The 26,716-nt window shown below is 42.3% G+C and overlaps 1 long non-coding RNA gene across 1 annotated transcript in view; it reads right to left on the bottom strand.

Moving 5' to 3' along the window:
* Nucleotides 1-26,716, bottom strand: part of LOC103306512 (uncharacterized) — a 47,162-nt gene that overhangs the window by 18,177 nt on the left and 2,269 nt on the right. The window contains exon 3 of the long non-coding RNA XR_010597785.1: nucleotides 6-167. This is a non-coding gene — a long non-coding RNA (uncharacterized LOC103306512). The remainder of the gene's footprint in view (nucleotides 1-5; nucleotides 168-26,716) is intronic.

The raw sequence follows: 26,716 nt of genomic DNA on the forward strand, positions 1-26,716 counted from the left end.
CTTACCTTACTCTTCTTGTTGGGGGTAGAGTACAGGGGTCGACTGGAGAGTGATCTGCTGTTGATTTGGCGGGTCTTGACTAGACCCACTAAATTGACCAGCAGTGGATCAGAGCGTCGATCCCAGAACGTCGATCCCGGCTGTAGTGTTGATCCCGGCTTAGTAACCTAAATGAAGCAGATGGTTTTTGCCTGTCAGCTTCCGTTGAGCTATCCAGCTAACTTAGAGATGAAATCCTGGCCCCACTGAAGCCGGTGAGATTGTGACCAGGATTCCATCCTAAGTGTCTAAGTAGAAGTTGAGCACTTTTAAAAAAATCTGGCCACTTATTTAGGTGCCTAAAAAGAAGCTGTTTGGTGAAAATCTGGCCCCAAAACTACTGCATGTCCAAATGAGAGCAGGGGCCTGGGAAGCTAAGTAATCACACAAGTGCACTTTCATTAAAATAAGTGTTACCTGTATGTGACAGCAGCGGAGTTAATGAAACGTGCTGTGTATTATATGGTTGTACACAAATCATATTCCCCGAGTATATTTTTGATTTGGAATTAGTTTGCCATTAACTTTTTATAAATCTAAAAATAACACATAACCCAAAGTGACAAATATATATATTTTTTAAAATAATAAAAATCTGTATAAAACAATATACAGTAGAATAATGTAAATCTGATCCAAAATTGGACCTGATCTTGTAACCCTAACTGATGTGAGCAATCCTTACACAAGTAGTCCTGTGGGTTTCTATGAGACTGTTCACGTAAGTATTACACATCTGAGTAAGGGCTGCAGGAGTTGGTTCATACTTATAATAATATAGGGAACCAAATTCTGCCCTTAGTTATACTTGCACGGACCCAACTGGGGATAGTATTTGACCTGCTGCTCTTTAGACATGTCTGTTTCACTAGCAACTAACATTTATCCAGATAGCAGCATATTTTTTAGAAAGAAACCCCTCTGATCACTTACAGTGGTTTTTAAAGTACTAAAAACAATGAGGCACGTTTTTACATTTCTAATAGCTGAAGTATGTAAGGGTTAGTCTATTAGTTCTTTTTGTGGAACAAATATTTCAGAAGTTAAAAACAAACTAATATCTGTAAGAAATTGGAATGGGCACACTCAGGGTCAAAAATATTCTTTAAAATAAAATTAAAACAATATTTTACAAAACCTAAGATCAGTAGAAATGTTTCCATGATTTTTTTTTCAATTCTGGTGGAAACAAATCCTTATTCAAAAGTAGTGTTTGCAACCCAAACATTGCAGCATTGGGCTAGAGCATGAGAACAGGAAAATGAACCTGACATGAAATAGACTAAAAGCAAAAGTGAAACTGATGAGTCTGTTTTCATGTGGAAGCTGAGAGAAATGCAAAAATAAATAATGAATCTGACTAATAAGGAATAAATTAGAATGCTAAAATCCTTGTTATCATAATCTAAGGGCTGGTCCACACTAACCCCCCACTTCGAACTAAGATACGCAACTTCAGCTACGTTATTCATGTAGCTGAAGTCGAACTATCTTAGTTCGAACTTACCGCGGGTCCAGACGCGGCAGGCAGACTCCCCCGTCGACTCCGCGTACTCCTCTCGCCGAGCAGGAGTACCGGCGTCGACGACGAGCACTTCCAGGATCGATCCCAGAAGATCGATTGCTTACCGCCGGACCCGGAGGTAAGTATAGACCTATCCTAAGGGAAAATTCTTTTTAGTATAATTATTCTACAGCATCCTTTTAATAGCAATTCAGAAGGAACAAATTATTAACATTTTAAGGTAATTAATGTTTTCCTCTCAACATCTGTGGAAGTAGGGTTTGCTTGGGACTAATTTTCGTTTTGGTTACAGAGGCAACTGTGAATGAGGGGTTCGGGAAAACTCTTGGAAGCTGTTTACTGTGCCATGGTTCAGATGAAGGCATAAATTAAAGAGGATGTGCATGTTGGTGATCAGGGGCCTGGGGGTGATCAGTAGGCGATTGTGAGAATATATGCTTTTCTTTGGACAGCTTGAAAAAAGTGATATTTAGCATGTGTGAGGATGTGTTCAGGTCTGCAGATGCACACACAAAACACTTATTTCCAGTTACCCTAGACTCACAGAATTTCGTGTCTCTACATTTGTGTGTGCAATGGGCTTTACCTTCTGGTTATCCAGCTATCTTAGGGTTTTGTACTGGCACACAGCAGAAATAATGTTCACGGCAGAGGATTATAGTCACAATAAATGGGATTTGCTGTTATGAAAACCTTAGCTTCATTTGAGCCTAGGAGGCACTGAGTAACTTTTGAGAGGTGAGGAATGCCCGCTCTTGGCAACTCTTAGGATTGGACCTTGAAACACCAGAAATCTCAGCTTAATGCCTCTGTCTGATCTAGAACCAGAAGACTCATGTCTTAATCCATAATGGCAGCCCACGAATCAGTTAAATAAGGTGTGCTTTTACGTAACATTTTGCTGACATTTATTTAAAACTAATAGAACTAGATGGCACAGTCCTAGCACAGGCAAACCTCCTGTTGAAACCAAAGTTAGTTCTGCTAGTACAGGAAGTGTAGGACTAGGCCCCAAAACAGCAGAGGGAGGTTTAGCTAAATTATTTCCTATAGCACTAACTGTTAAAATCCCAGGCAGCTTAATGTGCGTCAGCCTCAGGAAAATAACTTGTTCATAAAATACTGTCCTTCTCCTGAAGAGCTGAGAATACAGCTTGTTAACATTCTTAACTGCTATATTCAGGGCTGTCCTAGAATTTATGGGTCCCTATGCAGTATTATAAAACTGGTTCCCCTATCCCCGACGGCAGCCCAGGCTCACATGTGTATTTTAGATAAGGGTGGCCTTTTGAAGGATTTATTTAAAAAAACTATATGTCTGAAGATCCAAGTATGTAAGGCTAAAGATGAATACTCAGATTGTGCATCTAAAAACCTATGCAAGGATTTTTTAGAGATGTGATTTTATAATCTTCAGCAACACACTAAAGGAATATTTTTAAAGCAAATTTTAAATTAAGGTCCTGTAGACTAACATGTTCTGAGTAAATATTACAGTAATGCACTTTTTTTTGTCAGTAAATTCAAAAACTGGGAGTTGGCCAATGACTGTTAAATGGCTTCATTACCACTTGAATGGCTCTTTAACAGTTTCAATGTTCTGCTAATAGGTCTGGCAGTCTGGAAGGCTTTTTCAGTTTCAAGTACTAGATCCCCTTTGGAGGAAGACTCACCAGGCTGCAGCAGCCAGCTGTGGTGGGAGCCTGCAGGAGGGGTCAGATTAGAACAGGGATAGGAAGCTGTTGAAGGGTGGACATTAAGACCCAGGGGTGCCCAAATTTTCGAGTACCCTACGCAGCCTTGTATGCCCAAGGATGGCCCTGGCTGTATTCACATACAACCATGCAGTATAGTAAAGTTCACTCAGGACCAGATGATCTCTCAAATCACCGAGAGTACAAACGCTTCAACTAACTTTCATAATACGCCATGAGGAGACGATACCTTTTTTTTAATGCTAGGCCGTAAATGTTTATCACAATTATAGTCCCATTAAAGACATCTAATGTAGTAGAAATAATTTCGTTTCTGCATTTCATGTTTGTTTTTTAATCAGACTTCTTTCTCTTGTTCCCAGCTATATGTACAGTGGCTATCAAAAAAAGTGATTGCCAGACAAAAATTGAGGAATAAATCATTAAAATTGTAGTAATCATGTTAATTTAAATCAGATTGACTGCATTTTAACACCATTGCTGTATTCCTTTCCCCCCACAGCTGCTATTTAGTATCTATTCATTGAAGTTGTTTGCACAGCTGGCATAGATTCTTTTATTATCCATACTGCAAACACAATAATAAAAACAACCACCACCACCACCCACCAAACAAATGTGAAAGTAGCACCCAATCCTGCAACCGTCCTTAAAACTGGCAGTCCAAATGAAGTCTGCTCCTGTTGGCTTCAGCCTTTAATCATGCAGTTATTCTGTTTTTATTGTGTAGTAATGTTTAACTACTTGCATGAGTAAGGACTACTAGTCCATATGTAAGAGTTGCAGGATAAATCCCATAGTTAATAAAATCTGCTAAAATGTTTTATGAAATCATCATATAGTTCAAATGCTTGTAGTTGAATTAGAGATTGAAAGTATGACCTGACTTACAAATGAAGTGAAGGGAGTTGAGTATATGACTTGGCAAGTAGAACAATCCAACATGCTTTATGCTATTTTTTCCACAGATATATTGTGAATGTCCTGGACACTTTTATACATGTTGAATCAAAGCTCTTTCAGAGATCTTATTGGTGCAAACATGCCAAACTGCTCTACAATTTGTTATATACAGGAAAATTAAGTATCTTTGAAAGCATCATGCAAAATGAGACTTGATTCTACAAATACCTATGCATGTCCTTAGCTTTAAACTGAGACTGTCCATGTGTTTAAAGCTAAGCATTTGTACAGGTCTTCACAGGATCAGGGTGTACCAGCTCAATGCAGATAGAAATCATTCCTCACATAAAAATGGGTATCACATTGGTGAACATTAGAGTCTGCAAACTTAAATTACATACGAGTATACATATTTATATTGTCCATGGTATGTGTATACATGTGGATAATATATAGTGTGTAAGCAAGGGTGTGTGTTTATATACATACTGTGTGTGCGTGTAATGATTCTAACCCATGTGCAGGAAAACTTAAAATATATACGATACTAAAGATGGATTTTTCATAATAGTATTTTTATATCAGATGAATTGCAGAAACTAGTTAATGTTTGTTCAGGACTTTTACAGATGCTAATTAATATTTTAAATATTTATAATGTATGTGATGCAATAGCAGGGTTTTTGATTGTTGCCATCTAAAGAATTCTTAAAGATTCTTGGTGAAATCCTGGCCCTATTAAAGCTAATGGGAGTTTTGCCATTGACTTGAATGAGGCCAGGATTTGACCCCCTCTCTGAAAATATTGTTTATGAGCTGTTGTCCTAATGTGATTTTTTAATAAGTGAAATATATTTATTTTTCCCAATGTGAAATCTACAGTTATTTTTTGGATTTTTCTATAGAACTTGCAAAATACAGCACAGGTAGGAATGTATGCATTTTAGAGCATTCAAATTTTTTTATTGTTCTGTTCCTCTGATATACCTAAGAAAATTAATAACGAATTTTAATATATTTTTTCTAAAATGTATAAAAATTAATGTAGGATCTTCATTTAAAAAGATCACATTTCTTCTTCTTCCCCCTATATAGATGACCTACTGTATCATGAGGGACACAGAAAAATTATTTTGTCTCATTTAGTTTTCACACTCACAGATATCATATAGTTCACTTTATTTCTTGGCTTTTGTAGATTTTCAATTAGACACTTTAAAAACTTCTTTTGGGGGATCAAAAATACGCTAATTTAAAATTATAATCAAGACATGGGGTGTGCTGACCTCAGTCCTAGAGTGGAATTTTTTCTTTTCTCTTCAGATAAATAAAACTGTATTACGTAAGTATGCAGTGGTAGGGCCAAATGCGGCAACCAATTAAAGTGAATGGAACTACTAACATAATGACTGAAGGATCAGGCCCTTGATATGCACTAGTAGAAGAGAAATACAATAATGTAGTGCTTCCGGAATTCCTTCTAAAGGGATATATGAACCTGTGTATGCTTTAGGTGGATGCCTCTCACTACTTGCCATGAAAAGATGTTGTATTGTGAAACATCAAAATAAACATACCTTTATACTTTTAATACCTTAATCTAGACCTAAATATATTAATTTCAGTAAGAACCACTATGCACTTTGGCATATGCACATCTGAAACAGATCTGTGTTTGTCACAGATAATCACTGGTAAAGAACCTCCCAGGGATACAATAGAGTTCTTAAAAGTATGACTCTTTACCAATGTTATCAAAAGCTGAAGAACTGAGAAGCTAAACATTTTCCTTTGGCAGGGATGTTCTAAAGGCATCTATACTGAATGTCACCTATTCCCTAATGTTTCTTTTCGAAGGGAAAATTACTTAGGTTCATAGTTTTTTAGGTTTTTTGTTTGTACCCTTCCACCCCCTTGATAAAAATGATGCCTGATCTGCCGCCCTGGTTGAACGGCCTGGAAGTTTTGTCTGCTTGTTGCTTGAAGGATCCGACATCAAAAGACTAAACATAAAGGCCCTGATTCTGCAATCACGGCCTGCAAAGACTGACCTCTGGGCTAGTGCAGAGACTTACTAAGGCTTTGCATGGGCACACCAGTCTGCCTAGTTTTGATCGTGCCCCCACTGTTGTCAAAAGAAAAACTCCCATTGCCTTCAGTGGTAGCAGATTCTGGTCTAAGTTAGCAGATAACTCTCCTACACATCTTCCTTATCTTTCTGTAATTATATTTGGGAATTGTGAGTGCAGGACTCCATACTCATTGTCGTAAAGGACATAACAAATTAAATCTCAAACTAAGACTATATAGGGAATGAGGAAGTATAGTCCAGTGGATAGAGCACCAGACTGGGAGTTGGGAGCCCAGGATTATATTTCTAGCTCTCTGCCATTGACTTCCGGTATAACCTGGGGCAAGTCACTTAACCAAGCTGTGCCTCAGTTTCTCCTTCTGTAAAATGGGGATAATAATGCTTACCCACCTTTGTAAAGCACTCTGAGATCTGTGGATGAACGGTGTTATATAGGTTGCTAAGTTTTACTGACACTATAATATTTCATATAATTCATATAACTTTTGTCCATAACACTGCAAAAATTGCTTTTCTTAAGTTTCAGTTCTGACAATCTTGTTGATATTTAAGGACCTACTACATTTCAGGTGGTCAGTTTTGAAGCATAGTAATGCTGTAGTACTTTATTTCTAAGAGTAAGACACACAGTGGGCTCTGTTTGCTGCAGAAAAGAGTACAACTTTAAACTGCCTGAAAAACTTGCCAATGAAATATATCTAACAGAGCAGGGTTGTAACTTTTGGCTTTATTTACTTTTAATAACGGTAAGGAACAGTGAGTTTTGTTTGTTTACATACTGTTTACAATGGCACAGTTTTATTTTTAATATATAAAACAATTGAGGTATTTATTGCATATACTATTTTAAAGATGGTTTATGTGTTTTCACCTTTGGAATATATTGTTACATTTCTTTGTACAGATAATTCGGGTGGCTTTGTTAATATAGTTAGTAATTTTTATGACTACTAAGTGACCAGTTTTCTGTGCCTTTTTATTGTCGGATGCATGATTACATATTTATTATTGTATGGAAGTCACTGAGATGTGTATTTTTGTATTCTGCTGGAAGCAATGGTTGATTTTATTGTACATTATGAGAGATGCCTCCTGTAATGGGCACTCGTTTGGGATCTTCCTTCTCAAATAAACAGAATGCATTCAATGTAAAAAGTCTTTGGGTTCTTTTTATGTGGGGGATGTTGACCGAAGTCCTGGACAAAGTCGTAATTTCCTGAGTTTTAAATGTTAGTGGGGATGCATTTTTAGTTGCTAAAATGTGGAATTGAGAACTTGGGACCTTATCAATGCCATCAGTTTTAAAGCAAGATTCCCCATTTAAATCAAGAGGACATTCTGCTTCAATCTGTTGGCACAACTGAGCCTTTGTAGTTTAAAAGAAAACTCCATATATTCAAATGGAATAAAATTTGGGTGTGTGGCTGTCGTGCATCACCTCCTTGCAGTATGCCACACAAAGCCCTAAAGTTGTAAATTACAGCCTTTCAATGTGACTTTTAAAAAAAATCTTTCGTTATGCCTACGTGCAAGCCAGCATGTAATTTCTAAGTAGGTCACTGTGTGTGTAGGTGTTTACTTTTGCAGGGATCTTGTGCTAGATGTTGCTGACATACAGCAAATTAAATGTAAAAAAAAGGATGCAAGTGTAATCTAAAGTAACAACTGACTTTAAATTTGAATATACAGCAGTGCCCATTTTTCCAAGGTAAGAGACAGTAGTAAAAACAGTTTTCTTCTAGAGGTACGTATTGAACATCTGAGAGGCCATCCCAGCTAAACTGAGGAGTGACCTGATCTCTTATCAAGATTCAAAGGAGACTTCAGCAGACAAAGACTAGCTTTTGTTCTCTGTGTCAGTGGGCTACTGGACTAACACTCACAGGGGACATGATGCGATAGTAGCTACACTGATCATGGTGTATGCAGAGGAGAGTCTCTCTTTTTTCCTATGAAAGGCCAGTGAAACATTAACCCGATTCAGTTCTTGGACTTACGGGCCTCTTCTGAGGTTCTGATCACTTGCAATGCCTATTGTCTCCAACCTGAGAGCCTTTGCTGAACATAACTGCAAAGGTATGGAATCAGAAAGGCATTCTCCTAGTAACCCAGATCTTTTAAATGTCAGAGCTTGCAGCTTGAATACAATGGGAGCTACACGTGATCACCTCCTCTTGGTATCAGAGCCCATACTTGGAATAGTTTTCATGTATTTATTTTTGTGTATTATTTTTGAAGTGACCCAGAATGATTTGTTGTAATATTCAAAGCTTAACTTGAATCCCAATGAACAATTAGCCTAAAATGGCAATAATGAAAGAAAATAGAAGACATTAGATCCTAGACAGCATAAGATAGATCATTATGATAGTCTAGCTCACTCCCCAGGATACTTTGGAGGCATCAGTAACAATAAGCCTTACTAACAAGTAGGTTTCACAAAAAAATCTCACCATCACCTTCTTTTATGTGTATCTGAATAAAAAACAAAAGAATGTGATTAATAGTTTCATTATAACACTCTTATCTTGGGATATGCACAGAGATCTCTGCAATTTCCATTTAAAAGAATCTGGTTAATATGATTTTAAATCTAAACTGAAAACACTGTAAAAGATGTTTTTGTTTGTCTAATTATTTATTCCATTCTCATCATCATTGTATTGAATGCAGTAAATACCACTAAAGGACTTGAAATTATGTTAACATATAGTCTGACAACAAAATGCACCAAAATCCAAAAACAGCATGAATTGACAAACCTTGAGGAGTTGGAACTAGAACTGTTGCACAAATAGAACTTTAGTGAGCAAATCTAAATATTCCCCCATTCTCGTTTATGATGTTTAGTGAAAAGGATGATGAGGCCTGTGGTCTAAACAAGTTAAAACCAAATGATGGTTGGAGTGGGGTAACAAAAATATAGTCAGAAGGGCAAAACTAATGGCACTACACAGGTCTGTCATTTCAGATTAATGTTATGAGTAGGTGTAGTGCAAAAATGAAAAACAACATTATATTAAAATGACGCCATTCGAACCACTGAAACAGTCCGCCTGTGCATCAGTTAAAAATCTGCCACTGGAAATAGATGTGGGAGTATTGTCTAGTTATGCATTTAACTAGTTGTTTCCTTTGGAGCTATTACAGGCTATTTTCTAATTACATAATTGCAACTTTGAACATATATATAAGTACACTTTTAGAAACCAAAAGCAGTTAAGAAATAAATAAATGGACTCATCTGATTGCAATGCAGTGCCATGGCTCAGCATTTGTATTCTGAGCACGTCAAGGTGTAAGGGATTTGGAATCTGTAAAGTGAGAATGCACAACGCTTGTGGGAAGGCAGCACATCATGGGACTCTGAAGCTGTAAATGTGGCATTTCTTGATTTTAGTAACGCTGTTGACACAGTTCCACATGACATTCTCAAAGCAAAGTAGGGAAGTGTGGTCTAGATGAAATTAGTATAAAGTAGATGCAAAACTGGATGTGCACTCAGAGTTACCAATGGTTTGCTGTCAAATTGGGGGGAAGTATTTATTGAGGTCCTGCAGGGGTCTATCCTGGGTCCAGTTCTATTCAATATTTTCATTAATGACTTGGATAATGGAGTGGAGAGTATGCTTCTAAAATTTGCGGGTGACACCAAGCTGGGCAGTGTTGGCATTTTGGAGGACAGGATTCAAATTAAACATGATCTTGATAAATTGGAGAGTTGCTCTGAAATCAATAAGATGAAATCCAATAAAGGCAAGTGCAAAGTACAGCACTTAGGAAGGAAAAATCATATGCACAACTACGAAATGTGAAATAGCTGGCTAATCAATAGTACTGCTGAAAAGGACCTGGGGGATCTATCGGATCACAAATTGAATATAAGCCAATAATGTGATGCAGTTGCAAAAAAGGGCTAATATCATTCTGGAATGTATTAAAAGGAGTGCTGGGAGGTAATTATTCTGCTCTGCTTGGCACTGGTGAGGCATCAGCTGGATTATTGTGTCCAGTTTTGGGTGCCACACTTTACAAAAGATGTGGATCAATTGGCGAGAGTCCAGAGGGAAGCAACACAAATGATAAAAGGTTTAGAAAATCTGACCTAAGAGGAAAGGTTAAAAAAACTGGGCATGTTTAATCTTGTGAAAAGATGACGAAGGGGGGGCCCTGATAAGTCTTTGAATATGTTAAGGGCTGTTTTAAAGAGGTCAGCGATCAGTTGTTCTCCATGTCCACTGAAGGTAATTCAAGAAGGAAAGGACTTACTCTGCAGCGAGGGAGATCTGAATTTCTTCACTGTTAATATTTTGAATATAATCACATCTCCCTGTGGCTGCTCCGTCATAAAAACGATTACTTTGTAATTCCCAGAATATTGAGTCTATTAAAATATTGCTGGGAATACTAATTGTTTCTCCTAAAACTACTGGAAGAGGTAGCCCAGCCAAATGAAACTAAATTCCTGAAAATCCAATAACCGTTAACTGTACAAGGCCATTCAATAGTCAATTACTTCTCAGTCAAGAATTATATTTAATAATTGATTAAGTTCATCTAATGTTTGATCAAGTGTTTGTTTCTTAAATAGAAGTTAAATTATTAAACCATATCCATTGACTAGGGAATCATCAACAATATGCCATAGACATCTGATTCACTTGAATCCCTTCTGAAAATACATAAACTACAAAAGGAAAATGAATTGACTGTCTAATAAAATGTGGGGCAATTAAATTACAATTTAATCAAGATTTTCCTGTTGATGGACTAATGGGAAACAGTTTGAAGAACAAAGCTCTTTGTTTCCTTTTTGTCTAAATATAACTTGGGTTTTGTGGTTTCTGTCATACACAAAAATTCATATGCAAAACAAACCTAAAGATGAAGACTACCTATGTGAGCGGAAAGAAAAAACGGTTGGATTCTCAACTAATGTAAATAGAGCTAATAGTCTCAATGAAGTAACACTGATTTATGCTAGCTGCGAATCTGCCTCTTGGTGTGTTTCTGGGCTAGGAGAAGGACATCGGAATATGGAGAGAGGAAGATTTCCACTCTCCCAGCATTTTACTAATCCGTTGATGTCCTGGCTGCATGACTCAGTCCTATTCACTCCCAGCTCCCACAGTAAATATGAAAAGGTGAGCGAATGTGTTCTCAGGGCCCCACAGCTTTGTCAGATCCTGGCCCCGGATAACTTTAGTCCATCCTTGAGCACCATAAGCGGTCACGGCACTAGAAACTCATTTCTGACCTGAGGTATGTAACAAAGCTGTTATAATCTCCTGTGTTCAAAGTGCTTAATGTATCATCAAAGGCTGGCTAACTTTCAATATGAAATGAATAGGCTCTATCTAGCTGTTCTAGGCTTTTTTACTGTACTCACCACTGTGGTATCTAAGTGAGTCATTAGTGTATTGTCCCTAAAACTAACTTGCATAGAATAAAAATATTTTTTTCAGAACTGTATGTATGATATCTACCAGGCATTACGCTATTGGCTGCTCTGAAAGACATCCAAAATCTCTTCCCATGTGTTGCCCTTCATGCCCTTCTTTTCAGTTTCCCTCTCCGCTCCAATTCCCCTGCCCATAACTGAATATGGACCACAGTGAAAATGATGTGAATAACGAGTTTAATGAATAAATCCAGTGAAAGTGTTGTTGAAAGTACCTGGTATTTCCTCAAAAATCTTATCATTGTGTGATTTATGAAGTAGTTAAGCTATTTTGGCCAATGGTACCTTACAATCCACCCCTCTTGCTTGCATACAGGAATAGATGAGCTTTCTATATTCTATTGAAAATGGGCCACCCAGTGGATGCACAATTGTAACACCATGAAACTCTAAAACTACTGTGAACAGATTTCTTTACTCCCTCATTTGTGCACTGTAGAAATACATAGGTGCTGATTACTTCATAAAGTATAGCTATTGTGACTCATGCTACAACTACATATAAAGAATAAAACTTTTATAAATGGAGCCAAATTAAAAAACATTTAAGATAGAAACATTCATATGTAGTGTACCAAGCCCAAAACGTCACTGAATGCAAAGGTAAACTTGAAGCACCCTTAGGAAAAAAACAAACAAAACCCTGTAGCAATAGTATTAGAATTCACGAATTAAATAGACTTTGCGCTTGGATGGGACATCTAGGAAGAAAACTGAAGTGGGCAGCTTGGAATGATGTTTCGGATGCAATAAGTGTCACCGTTTCCTCTGACTCAGTATGTAACCAATGCCCCAAGCAAGATGCTAGGGGCCACTTTTCTGCTGGAGATTTAGTTTTTCTGAGAAATGAACAGGATACCTGACAACTTGGGGTTATTAAAATTTTGTGGAACTTTTCCTTATACTACGGGTATTTAACCCCAGTGCCCTGACTTCACTAGCTTAAATTCTCCCAGCAGTCTCAGGTGGATATGATATTCTTTGTCACTTTCTGTCCCGCTGTTAAATAGCGACTGTGTTTCAACCCTGAGAGAGCTGCATTTCAATAATCAGTGAAGAGATCACTAACCAGCTCAGTTTTTGCAAGGACCTGAGTAACTCCAAGAGATGTTATAAACCCTCAACTTCCATCAAAGCCAATGGGTGCTTAGAGGTTTGCAATTTCCAGCCCTGATTGCTTTGGAATCTTTCAGAATGAAAGATACTGTATAAATAATGTTATTTGTCATTATTTTATTATAATATCATGGAGGCATTATTAGCAGGTCCATAATTAAGACTGTTGAGATTTTTTCAATTAATGCAGAGATTTAAATCCCTTTGTTAAGGATGAATGTTATTTCGCCACCAAAATTATACCATTGACTCATTTTGTTGTTGTTACACATAAGTCTGCTCAGTAGTTTAGAAATTGGAAAGTGTTAACAATGGACCCCTTTTGAAATATTATGGATTTTGTCTAAAGTTTTTCAGTTCCCTCTAGTTTAAAAATAGATTTAACTAGTGAAACTTCAGGTAGATCTGAATAAAATCTTATCCATAGGCTAATTTTAAAATAAATAAAGTAAGAACAAATGTATTAGTATTATTCACCAGACTGCTTCTATTTATGCCAAAGAAGATGATGGGGAAAATAATATTAACCTAAAATTGATGAGCAACATTTTCAGTGTCAAATGCCAATGCATGTAATGTTCTACATCCACATGCCGGCATTTCAGAGTTATGGGCCAGTCCTTTGACAAAGCTCAAAGCCTCAAAAGCTCGGTCTCTGCTCTGACTGAATTGAGGAGTTTTGCTAGTCAGTCACCTTTATGAGCTGTGGCTCTTTGTGAAGTCTGCACCCAGATATCACTTAGCGCACAATGTTCTGAACAGCTAGAACGTGAACACTTTGAGATCAACAGGGCAATAGTCGCCAGGCCTTGCTTTCTGCAGTGTTAGGGTTGCCAACCCTCCAGGATTGGCCTGGAGTCTCCAGGAATTAAAGATTAGTCTTTAATTAAAAATTGTCATGTGATGAAATCTCCAGGAATACATCCAAACAAAACTGGCAACCCTATGCAGTGTCCCCTGCCTCCCTAAAGTTAAGAAGTAATCGGGGCATTGAGAACTAAGAGAGGAATAGTCAGGTAACCTATGATGCCTGGGTGATCTTAGAAACTCTTGACTACACTGGGCTCTGAGGGTATTAGCTTGATCCTCTTGAGCTATTTAAAATCTGCAGCTTCTAAAAGCAGGCTAGCTCTTAAGTGAGGCAAGTGCATTAGCACTTACAACTCTAGGACAAGATTTTCCAAAATGGTGCCAAAAATAGGATCCTAATTCCATATTTAGGCACCTGAATTAGAAGCCTGGTTTTCAAAGAAGCTGAGCATCCTGGAGCTCTCACTGACTTCTGGGTGACTATAATGGTCCATGTGTGCCAATCAGGGCACAGAATTAAGGCTTTAAAAAGGCGAAAGCCGCTGAAGAGCAGGGAAAAGGGATACAACATCCAAGCAAAGTGATCAGGGTGATGATAGGAACATGTCATTCATTCCATGGTGGTTTCCTTTTAAGCTATGCACAGGAAGTTCCGTTCCTCTTATCCTCTTTCCATCATGTAACTCCCCTGACATGCCTCACAGCAATTTCTAACTTCATATCCAGTGTCCTTATGTCCTTTCCTTTCAACATTAGATCCTGGCAGTGGTAAATAAAATGAAAAATGGTGTCGATAAGGTAAATCAGATGCTCCTTTTACCCTTCTTCACAGTGAACAAAGTGGCATTCATTGACATTTAAAGGGATCATATTTAAAACTGATACATTGGTATTGCTTTATACACAGCCCACACTTAGCATGTGAAACTCACTAGCACGAGATATTATTTAGATGAGTCACTTGGGGCCTGATCCAATGCCCATTTAAGTCCATGAGACTTATTGGATCAGGCCCATATATGAATAGTGAGAACATTCATAGTTGCATTAGACAGGATATCTTTTTCAAAGAAAAGAGATATGTGCTCATGCTTTGGACACAAGATGATTGTGCTAAATGTCAGAGATATGAAATTTGCAATGGTGGTGTAGCCCTGTCAGTCCCAGGATATTAGAGAGAGAAGTTGGGTGAGGTAATAGCTTTTATTGGACCCACTTCTGCTGGTGAGAGAGACAAGCTTTTGAACTTCTTGAGTTTTTCCTCAGGTCTGTGTAGCTCGAAAGCTTGTTTATCTCACCAACAAAAGTTGTTCCAATAAAAGACATTACCTCACCCACCTTGTTTCTCTAGAGATTATGAAGAAATTTCCCCTATGTTCTGATTATTCTTTAATTATTAGGTTTCTTTCACCTTTCTCTGTAGCAGCTGTAACTGGCCACTGTCAGGGACAAGTTACAGGAGTATATTATAGACAGATCCAATATGACAATTCCTATGTTTCCTATGATGACACAAGAGAAGGGAAAAGAGATGGATGGAATGAGTCTCTTCCACAATAATTTTCCTGGGCTCCTCCAGATTTTAAAGTCAGTCTTGCATTATGCAAAAGTAAAATGTCAAACTGCATTCCACTGTAGAGGACTTCATGCTGCTCTGCATAATGTCTTCGTTATCAAGGAGCTATTTCAATAGAGATATTTTATGTAAACCTTATTGAATATTTTGTTATTTCTAATAAAATGAACCATACATACTTGGACACTTCTCCATAAGTTTGATCAGCAGTGTCCTGTCAGTAAGATTTATAATCTCTCACTCCTCTTGAACTTTCCATAGTACAAGGATGTTTGATGAAATGGGATGTGATCATTCCTGTGTCACTTCAGATTAAAGTATTGGAGTTTTTACGTGACGGATGCAGTCCAAAAGAACAGCACAGTCTCCCTCATGTCTTTTTGCAAAAAGTACTAATATAACTTAGAGAATTTTTCACTTGACCAGAGCTCAAAGAGCCGGGAAGTCTCTCTCCATAATGAACCAAAATACATCTTAGAAATAGCAGTATAGCAGTGCTTAGGGATTACTGCGCAGTACTGTATATTTGAAGGGATTATGTAATTATTTTTATATCTCCACCCCCAGTGCGAGTTGTAAGATTGTGAAGACACCCACAGGTGGACCATCATCAAATGGCAGTCAAGCTGTTATCTACAAGGTGTTGGCATTTAAATTTGGAATTTAATTAGGATTCCAGGACAAAACAGATTCTGGAGAAGCTGGAAATGATAATTTTGGTAAACTTCATGGGTTAAACTGAATCACAGTAAAATTTCATGGTCATGAAAATGGCAAAGTGACCAGGTTAGTCTCTAGTTACCATCTTGACAACTTTAATTACCAGGGCTGAGATTATGTACTGCAGCCTACGATAGGGTTACCATATTTCAGCAAGCAAAAAAGAGAACGGGAGGAGCCCCGCCCCAGTCCTGCCCTAGCCCCGCCCCTGCCCCTTCCACTCCCTCCCACTTCCCGCCCCCCTCAGGACCCCCAACCTTCCCCCTGCTCCTTGTCCCCTGACTGCCCCCTCCTGGGACCCCTGCCCCTAACTGCCCCCCAGGACTCCACCCCCTACCTAAGCCTCCCTGCTCCTTGTTCCGTGACTGCCCCCTCCTGAGACCCTCCCCCCATCCTAACTGGCCCCCTAGAACCCTACCCCCTACCTGCCCCAACCCTTATCCACACCCCCACTCCCACCCCCAGACAGACCCACGGGACTCCCACGCCCCATCCAACCACTCCCCACCCCCTGACAGCCCCCCCCAGAACTCCCGACCCATCTAAACCCCTCTGCTCCCTGTCCCCTGACTGCTCCGATCCCGCTCCCCACCCCTGCCACCTGACAGCCCCCCCTCCTTGTCCCCTGACTACCACTCCTGGGACCCCAGCTCCTAACTGCCCTCCAGAACCTCCACCCCCTACCTAATCCTCCCTGTTCCTTGTCCCCTAACTGCCCCCCCGCCCCCGGATCCTACCCCCTACCTGTACCCTGACTGCCCAAAACCTTATCCCCACCCCCAGAAAGCCCGCCCCCGTCTCTCCCTGCCCCTTCTCCAACCCCCTGGTCCCCTTACTCTGCCACTCAGACCAGTGTGCGGGGGAGGAGGAGCAGGGGGAGGAGCTCCAGACTGCCGGTGTGAACGGCCTGCTGGTGATCTGCGACTGCAGGGAGGGAGGGAGTGCTCTCAGCTGCAGGGGAGAGGAAGGGGAAGTGGAGGAGGGGCTCTCTCTGGCTGTCGGAGCCCCATGTAAGTGGCACCATCCGTCCGGCTGCCCTGTCAGCAGCGCATGCTCTGCGGGGGGGAGTCCGGACATTTACAAATTCCCCCCGGATGCTATTTTTAACTCTAAAAGCCGGACATGTCCGGGGGAATCCGGACGAATGGTAACCCTAGCCTACGATGGCATCAAGTCACCTTTGTGCGCTTTTGATCCTGGGCTGTTCTGCAGGCTGGAGAGATCTCAAGTGTAATTTAGCATAGGCCATGGGCTTGTCTAAATTGCATCAGCCTCTTTAGGCAGCCATACAGACTATAGTCCTGTCTCAGTGCAGGGGCCTGGACTAGATGCCCTGTCAAGGTTCCTTCCAGTCCTACTTTTCTATGTTTTTATAGCATTGTTCAGAATCTCCAGAGTGCTGTGTACTCCAGCGCTTTCCCTGACGTTCCTCTCTTACCCACAACCCCACTCCAGCACAAACCCTACATGAGGGCTTGCACGGGATCCTTGGGAGACAACTTTATGGCCATCTTCTACAGTGCCTGCATTGGGAAAATTCTCCCTTGATCAGATATGAGGCTTTCAGGTTGTCTGCCCAAAGGAGCTGAAACATGGATGAGGATCTCATCCCAGGATTTTGTAGATATTTCAAATACCTCTGGTATCTTTGAGGGAAATCAAGGAAGATTTTGTCATAATCCCTCAGTTAGTAAGTCCCCAAACATTATTCTAGTGTGTTGGAATCTGGTAGTATCCCTTTAAATAGTTTGAGCACCCTCTAGTGTGTGCAGTGTTATATGCTTCAAAACCTGCCAGATCAGCAGTGTGTATATAGGTAGGTAGGCTTTGCATGCTCTGTAAAAAGCAAAAGACACAACTGGCAATGAGGATCTTAATCCAGGAATACAGTGAATAATGATCATGAGCTCTAGTGAAACTGAAAAGGAAACTGCAGCCTGCAGCCACCGGGACTGAGTAAACTGCTCATTTAGAAAGTAAAGCGTTAAAAATGTCTGGTTGTTTGGGAAAACCGACTTGATAGCTTAGTAGAGGAAGGGCTCATCTGTGTCAAGAGTCTACAATGGTACATAACTACCAATTCAATTGATGCAAAAAAGGTGGTGGTCTTATGGAGCATAACGGGCTCAACGTATAAGATGCTGCATAATATAACTACTCCTACCAAATCTACAGACAAAGCATTTGCTGAGATAGTGGAAATTCTAAAAAATCACCTAGCCTCAAAGCCACTGTTGATTGCAAAATGAATTATATGCTGAGTCAAAAAGCAAATGAATATGTGGGCGAATTAAGAAAATTAACAGAGCATTTCCAGTTTGCAGTTTAAATGATATTAATTTAAAGGCCTGCTGGGTGTGCTATGCAAATGAAGCAATCCAAAATGACTGAGGCTGGTTTGATTCTAAAATGTGCACTAGAAATTATTGTATTAATGGAGTTAGCTAGTAAAGATGGCAGGATGCTGCCACAAAACAGTGGTAGGTATATGTAAGTAGGCCTTGCTTCATATCTAAAGAGAAAGAGACACAATTCTGAAATCTGAAACTATTTCCAACATGGGTTTTAAGTCCTGTTACTCTACCTCAGAATTTTGTCCACATGGATTTACAAACTCTTGAGCAGTAATTAGCAAGGTAGCTGATGCTTGGGCAGTGTAATACCCAGCATATTGTGGTCTTAATCAGCCAGCCTTATTTATGTTAGGTTAGATACAGTAACTCCTCACTTCAAGTCATCCCGGTTAACATTGTTTCGTTGTTAAGTTGCTGATCAGTTAGGGAACGTGCTCATTTAAAGTTGTGCAATGCTCCCTTCTAATGTCATTTAGCAGCCAACTGCTTTCTCCACTGCTTGCAGGAAGAGCAGCCCGTTGCAGCTAACTGGTGGAGGCTTGGAACCAGGGTGGACTGGCAGCCCTGCATCAGCTCCCCGCTCCCCTAAATTCCCTGTGCAGCAGCCACCCAGCTTGCCGGCAGTTCAGCTGTCCCTCCCCCCACTGCCAGGTGCTGCTCCTGCCCTCTGTCTTGGAGCTGCTCCCCGAGCCTCCTGCTTGCTGTGCGGGAGAGGGGGGGGAAGAAGGGAGCTAATATCAGGGTGTCCCCCTGCTCCTGCACCCCGCTTTCCTCATCTCTCTCCATAGAGCAGGGGGGAAACACAACACGGCTCAGGATGGAGGGAGCTTCCTGGCAGCAGCTGTGTCTCAGCTTGCTGATTAACTTAACAAGGCAGTGTACTTAAGAATGCAGTCAGCATACTTAAAGGGGAAATGCGCATCTCTCTCTCTCTCTCTCTCTCTCTCACACACACACACACACAGCCATGCTGTCTCCCCTCCCTCCATTCCCGCTGCCCTGTAGAGTGTGAGGCTACATTAACAACAATGAGTTAACCCTTGAGGGCTCGGCCAATTGCTAGTTCATCATTTAGCAGTAAGGCATTCCCTAGGAAATATCCCACCCTCTGACTTCACCACCTCAACCAAGATTCACAATCATCATTGCTGTGTACAGTATTAAATTGTTTAAAATTTAGAGAGAGAGAGAGACAGAGTGTGTATATTGTGGCAGACCCAGACCAGTGGGGTACAGGAGTCTGGTAGAGGGCAAATATACTGGTCACTGGATGAGTAGTTTTCTGTTCCCTTAGTGACCAGAGCAGGGGCTGCACTAGAGTAATCAGGAACCTGCTAAAACCAATTAAGACAGGCAGGATAATTAAGACACCTGCTAGAATCAGCCAATTAAGAAACTGCTAGAATCAATTAGGACAGGCTAGCTAATCAGGGCACCTGAGTTTAAAAAGGACCTCACTTCAGTTTGTGGTGTGCATGCGAGGAGCTGGGAGCAAGAGGCATGAGGAGCGGAGAGTGAGAAGACATATTGCTGGAATATGACTGAGGAGTACAAGCATTATCAAACACCAGGAGAAAGGTCCTGTGGTGAGGATAAAGAAGGTGTTGGGAGGAGGCCATGGGCAAGTAGCCCAGGGAGTTGTAGCTGTCGCGCAGCTGTACCAGGAGGCACTCTAGACAGCTGCAGTCCACAGGGCTCTGGGCTGGAACTCGGAGTAGAGGGCAGGCCCGGGTTCCCCTCAAACCTCCCAACTCCTGATCAGACACAGGAAGAAATGATCTGGACTGTGGCTTCTACCAGAGGGGATGGTCTCTGGGCTGTTTCCCGACCCACATGGTGAATCTGTGAGGCGAGAAAATCCGCCAATAAGCACAGGACCCACCAAGGTAGAGGAGGAACTTTGTCACAACTGGTGTCAGGAGAGGAATTTTGGTGTGCACAGCGCGGCGGAAGAAGGAGGGTGATTTAAAAAAAAAAAGTTTATTTTTTCCCCCACCACAATGGATGACGTAGTGTGGGCACTGATACAAGCCACAGCAGCCCAGCAGGAGGCTACCCATGTCCAAGCAAGAGACTAATCGCCTGCTGATGGACCAGGCTGCTCAAGACGGAGCTATGTTGCGGGAACTGGTAAAGACCCTTACAGAGCTGAACTGCGGCCATGATGGGACGCGGCTCATACGGGCCAGCCATTGGCTGCAGAAAATGACGCGGGAGGATGATGTAGAGACAAACCTTCTGGCCTTTGAGAGGAGAGCCCTACGGGAGGCCTGGCCTCGAGATCAGTGGTCTGGCATTCTTGCCCCATTCCTGTGTGGGGAGGCCCAGAAGGCCTACCAGGATCTGCCTGAAGAGGCTGCAGCAGACTACCCCCAGCTGAAAGCAGAGATCCTGGCCAGATCTGGGGTAACGACCGCAGTGCGGGCCCAGCGGTATCACGAGTGGAGGTACCAGGAAGACAAAACCCTGCGGTCCCAATTGTATGACCTCATCCATCTCGCATGAAAGTGGTTGCAAACAGAGTCCTGGAGTCCGGAAGAGATACTAGAGGTTCTGGTCATTGACTGATACACGAGGGGACTACCGCCAGACCTTCGCGCCTGGGTAAGCCAGAACGAACCCGCCACCTATGACGAGGTTGTCGCCCTGTTAGAGAGGCAAAGGACAGCGAGGGAGCTGACACGACCAGTTAAGGAAGAGGCACCCCAGGTTAAACTAGCAGCACCAAGCCCTAAAGCTCGGATGACTGGGCCACCAGGAGGGCCCAGGTGGAAAAAGAGAGGGGCTGAAGGCCCTCCAGAGGCCACAAAGAGTCGGAGCACTGAGGGAGAAGAGGATCGTGATGTTACCGCCCAAACCAAGAGACCGGGGAACGCCTAGGGCTCCATACAGATGTTATGCCTGCAGGGAGTGGGGACGTATAGCTTCACAGTGTCCCAATGCTGAGGAGCCTATGCAGTGTAACCTGGGGAACTGGGCAGACCCATGCTCCCTAATCCACCTTGGGAGGGTCTCACTAACCCCACATATGTATACCAGACCAGTGAAACTAAATGGGGTAGGGACCACGGCACTGGTTGATTCGGGGAGTGCTATCACGCTTATCTCAGGGAAGCTAGTGAAGCATAGTCAGCTGCTACAGGCTAAATGTACGGGGATAACATGTGTCCATGGGACAGTTAGTTACTACCCCACCATCCCAGTAAAAATCGAAATCCAAGGGAACACTACTGAGGTAGCAGCAGGTGTAGTCCCTAAACTCCCATACCCGGTGCTCATAGGGAGGGACTTCCCAGGGTTTGGAAACTTACTCCCGGTAGGGGGATTGGAGAAAGATGGGAACCCTGTAATTAGTGAGGCATCCACAGCAGACTGTCAACCCCCAATCTTCTCTGAAATATCCCCAGATTTGTTCTCCACTCCCAGACTGGGTGGAAAGAAAGGCAGCTAAGGCCTTGGGAACCCGAATACTGACCCAAAGCCAGAAGTTTGCTCTCGTAGGTAGGCAGACCCGAGCAGCTGAAAAGGAGGCCACTCAGGAGGGAGAAGCACCTGAGTCTGACCTCCACCCTAACGCCTCTGAACCAGTAGAGGCAACAGAGACTGGACCCCTGGAGAAGACAGCTCGGGGCCACCAATATATACTTGTTGTTTTGGACTATGCTACTCGCTACCCAGAAGCCGTACCCCTGCGGAACATGGCCCCTAAAACAATAGCCAAAGAGCTGGTGGGGATCTTTGCCCGAGTGGGGCTACCAAAGGAGATATTAACAGACCATGGAACCCCATTTATGTCAAAGCTAATGAAGGACCTCTGTACGCTGCTCCATATACATACCCTGAGAACTTCAGTCTACCATCCGCAGACTGATGGGTTGGTAGAAAGGTTTAACCGAACCCTCAAGGCTATGATAAGGAAGGTGGTAAGTCGGGACGGGAAGGACTGGGACACCCTACTACCCTACCTTATGTTTGCAATCCGGGAGGTACCTCAGGCCTCAACTGGGTTTTCCCCCTTCGAGTTATTATATGGGCATCACCCCCGTGGCATACTAGTTATCGCCAAAGAGATCTGGGAAGAGGAACCCAATGAGGGGAGAAATATAATAGAACATGTAATGCAGATGCGAGACCGGATAGCCCGGGTCACCCCTATTGTACGGGAACATTTGGAGAAGGCACAGGAGGCCCAGCGAACCCATTTCAATCGCCAGGCAAAAGTCCGACAGTTCCAACCAGGGAATCGGGTGATGGTGTTGGTACCCACGGCAGAAAGCAAGCTTCTGGCCCTATGAGGTGGTTGAACCCATGGGGGAAGTAACGTACAAGGTGTGGCAGCCAGGATGCTGAAAACAAGAACAGATTTATCACGTCAACCTTCTGAAACCTGGCATGCACAAGAGGCATGCACAGCTGTCCGAAAAGACCTAACCAGGGAAAACAAGCCTTCCAAACAGGTGAGTGTCTCCCGATTTAACACCAGACCAGAAGAATGAGGTGTCTAAGATGATCTTCCGGAACCAAGATGTGTTCTCGACAAAACCGGGTCAAACAACCGAGACATATCACCACATCATCACGAACCCTGGGGCCAGAGTAACAATGAGGCCCTATCGGGTGCCAGCGGCAAAAAGGGAGGAAATAAAAGCAGAAGTAAAAAAAAAAATGCTGGAGTTGAGGATCATCGAAGAATCCCACAGTCAGTGGTCCAGCCCAATCGTGCTGGTGCCCAAACCTGATGGCATCACAAGGTTTTGCAACGACTTCCAGCGACTAAACGAAGTATCCCAGTTCAACACGTACCCCATACCTCGCATAGATGAACTAGTGGACCGTCTGGGTAATGCCCGGTACTTGACTACCCTAGACTTGACAAAGGGGTACTGGCAGATTCCCCTTGCGGAAGACACAAAGGAAAAGACTACATTCTCTATACCAGAGGGTCTTTTTCAATATACTGTCCTCCCTTTTGGACTACATGGGGCCCCAGCTACCTTCCAGCGCCTCATGGACAAGCTATTACGCCCCCATAACAGTTATGCTGCTGCCTACTTGGACGATGTGGTCATTCATACCCCAGACTAGGAACCCACCTAGAGAAGGTGGAGGCAGTCCTCGATACCTTCAGGCGAGCTGGCCTTACAGCAAACCCTGCCAAGTGCGCTGTAGGGTTTACGGAGGCCAAATATCTTGGCTACATTGTGGGAAAAGGTCTGGTAAAACCCCAACTGAACAAGTTAGAGGCCATCCAAAATTGGCCCCGACCAAGTCCCAAGAAACAAGTCTGGGCATTCCTAGGTGTGGTGGGGTATTACCGACGATTTATCCCCCACTTTGCCACAAGGGCAAGCCCCCTGACAGACCTAGTGAAAGCCCGTGGACCTGATCTGTTGAGATGGTCTGATGCAGCAGAGGAAGCGTTCACAGTCCTACGGACTGCCCTCTGCAGTAACCCCATACTGATAGCCCCTGATTTCACCAAGGAACTTATCCTGCAGACGGATGCATCGGAAGTAGGGTTGGGGGCTGTTCTAGCACAGATGTTGGGGAGGAGGAACACCTCATTCTCTACCTCAGTAGGAAACTCCTTCCGAGGGAACAAAAATATGCAGTGGTGGAGAGAGAGTGCCTCGCCGTAAAATGGGCCATGGAAGCATTGCGCTACTACCTGCTCGGGTGCAGATTTGTCCACGTGACCAACCATGCCCCTCTTCAATGGATGCAGCGGATCAAGGAGAAGAACACAAGGGTGACGAGGTGGTTCTTATACCTCCAACCTTTCCAGTTCCATGTGCAACACAGAGCAGGGAGCCGTCATGGCAACGCCGATGGCTTGTCACGTGTGCACTGTCTGGCGTCCCAAGATGCCCAACCCCTTGGCATTGAGCAGGGGGAGGGATATGTGACAGACCCAGACCAGTGGGGTACAGGAGTCTGGTAGAGGGCAAATATACTGGTCACTGGATGAGTAGTTTTCTGTTCCCTGAGTGACCTGAGCAGGGGCTGCACAGAGTAATCAGGAACCTGCTAGAACCAATTAAGATAGGCAGGATAATTAAGACACCTGGAGCCAATTAAGAAACTGCTAGAATCAATTAGGACAGGCTAGCTAATCAGGGCACCTGAGTTTAAAAAGGATCTCATTTCAGTTTGTGGTGTGCATGCAAGGAGTTGGAAGCAAGAGGCATGAGGAGCTGAGAGTAAGAAGACATATTGCTGGAAGACTGAGGAGTTCAAGCATTATCAAACACCAGGAGAAAGGTCCTGTGGTGAGGATAAAGAAGGTGTTGGGAGGAGGCCATGGGCAAGTAGCCCAGGGAGTTGTAGCTGTCACGCAGCTGTACCAGGAGGCACTCTAGACAGCTGGAATCCAAAGTAGAGGGCAGGCCTGGATTCCCCTCAAACCTCCCAACTCCTGATCAGACACACGAGGAATTGACCTGGTCTGTGGCTTCTACCTGAGGGGAAGGTCTCTGGGCAGTTTCCTGACCCACATGGTGAATCTGTGAGGTGAGAAAATCCGCCAATAAGCGCAGGACCCACCAAGGTAGAGGAGGAACTTTGTCAAAATATTTTTTGCCAAACAAAAGCCTATATATATTTTTTTCCCCTGGAACCTAACCCCCCCCCCATTTACATTAATTCTTATGGGAACTGGATTCGCTTAACATCGTTTTGCTTAAAGTCACATTTTTCAGGAACATAACTACAACATTAAGTGAGGAGTTACTGTACAAGTTTTGTTTGTCTCTTTTCCCTATATGCCTGTATTTAAAATGAAAAAATGAATTTAATGTAAAAGGCAATTAATTATTTGCTGCCTTTCAGGTTGCTCTAGTACATCTAGGAATGGAAGATTCTAGAATATAAATAAAATTACCAACTTCTGAATTTTCAATCATTTGCAATAGATAAGTTTGTATTTTCCCCTCAGGCATACATGAAAAATAAAACTAGATTTATCCTATAGAACATCCAGTTTCAGGAGCCCAGAAACCGTTGCTGTGAGATGTTCTTTTCATAAGCAACATAGAAAATAAGAAGTGTCCAATAACTAACCAATTTTCTTGTGTAATCACAAATGAAACATTTATATCAGACTGTTTAAATATCAACATTTCAGTACAGTCAGTAATTTCCATTTCTAACATGATGTATGAAAACAATTTTCTGGGCCAACAATGGTGTACTGTAGGTTATGTTTTTATGGTTTCCTGGTGGTTATAAATCCTGAATTTCAAAGATTTGGCAAAGTGCCATCAGAATATATTATCACTGAATAGTCTAAAGGGAGTTGTAGAACAAAGGAAAAAGATGTCAGAGTTTATTTTTAAAGCTTTTCTTCACATATTTAGTTCCTGTTTTGTTCTGAAAAGTTTTTTACTTTAAGTAAGTCTTGACATTCAGAAAAAGCCACTCTGATAGAGTTAATCAATTGTCCTGAACACTGAAAGGTATTTTAAAACAAAGAGGTTGAAACAATGAGGAACTTTCGGTCATAAGCTTGTTAACATCTACTGTAGGGATGACAAGTTTACAGAATATATAAATGACTCCCAATGTATTTGACTTCCTCCTTAGTCCTCAAGAGTGGTGCAGCTTGTTTGTCCCACCATTGTGACCTCCTGAGGATCAATGGGCTCCTGGTTCTTTATGCTCCAAGTATTAAATTGCCCAGTTGGGGCAATTTTATAGGGACAGTCCCGATTTTTGGGTCTTTTTCTTATGTAGGCTCCTATTATCCCCCACCCCCGTCCCGATTTTTCACATTTGCTGTCTGGTCACCCTAGCTCCAAGCCCCAGCAAATGCACAGATTTTAGCCCCTAACTTGCTAGATAACCTGTATACAGGTTAAGATGCAAGTGGTGGTGGTGGTAGTAGTAGGGTAAATATATGAATGTGTAGCCTCTGACCTCTAGAGTGGTAATTATGATGCATCTGAGAAATACCAAATGACGAAGGACTAAACAGCAGTAAGAAGAAACTAACATTTTATTAAGGGAAAGGATAGAGTGAAATTAGAAGTGGTATGGGTGGGAACAAGAAATGAAAGGGAAAAGTATGGAAATCGAGCACAAGGCTGAGTGTATTGGAGCTTGGTAGGAAAGTGGGATATCTCTCATTGTGAAATGGAGAGGTCACTCTTTGGGGTCCCCTAGTACAAGGGGGTTGGTTCTTTCCTGGCCAGTGGAGCCACAGATATCATCTTTGTGGCTGAGAGCAACTGAGCAATTCAGTTCTTTCTCTCAACCACTGCTTGTTCAGGTGCAGTGTGCATGTTTGGGTAGCCCCAGCCATACTCAGGCTATCTTGGGCCTGTAGTTGGTCAGGTCCCTGGTTCTGTAGGTCTTTCTCCTCTTAGGCTGTTTTGGTCTCAGGAACGTGGGTTAAGCCAACCTTTGGG

Source organism: Chrysemys picta, chromosome 1, assembly GCF_011386835.1.
Source record: "Chrysemys picta bellii isolate R12L10 chromosome 1, ASM1138683v2, whole genome shotgun sequence".
In the NCBI taxonomy this organism is placed as follows: Eukaryota; Metazoa; Chordata; order Testudines; family Emydidae; genus Chrysemys; species Chrysemys picta.